Source organism: Gekko japonicus, unplaced genomic scaffold (genome assembly GCF_001447785.1).
Source record: "Gekko japonicus isolate JY-2015 unplaced genomic scaffold, Gekko_japonicus_V1.1 scaffold20, whole genome shotgun sequence".
In the NCBI taxonomy this organism is placed as follows: domain Eukaryota; kingdom Metazoa; phylum Chordata; class Lepidosauria; order Squamata; family Gekkonidae; genus Gekko; species Gekko japonicus.
This window is the reverse complement of record NW_015169172.1, coordinates 1,773,204-1,773,426: the sequence shown is the minus strand read 5'-3', so window position 1 is coordinate 1,773,426 and position 223 is coordinate 1,773,204. Positions and strand designations below refer to the sequence as shown.

The window sequence follows — 223 nt, the reverse complement described above, 5'->3', positions numbered from 1 at the left end:
ACTGGCGGCGGCGGGGGGAGAGGCACTCTTTGAATGGGTTGCTGTGTCCTGTCCGGGTTGTGAGCGAGCGATTTGGCTGCTGCAAAGATCAGGTTGCTCTGGAGCCCTCCTTCCTGAGCCTAGACGAAAACGTGTGTGCTGGGGGCTAATAAGCTGTGCGCTAGCTCAGCTTACAGGGAGCACTGGCGGCGGCGGGGGGGGGGGGAGGAGGTCCGCTTCGGAG

General features: G+C 63.2%; 1 protein-coding gene across 2 annotated transcripts in view; it reads right to left on the bottom strand.

The window, feature by feature from the left end:
* Nucleotides 1-223, bottom strand: part of SERBP1 (SERPINE1 mRNA binding protein 1) — a 35,734-nt gene that overhangs the window by 26,152 nt on the left and 9,359 nt on the right. The window lies entirely within an intron of this gene.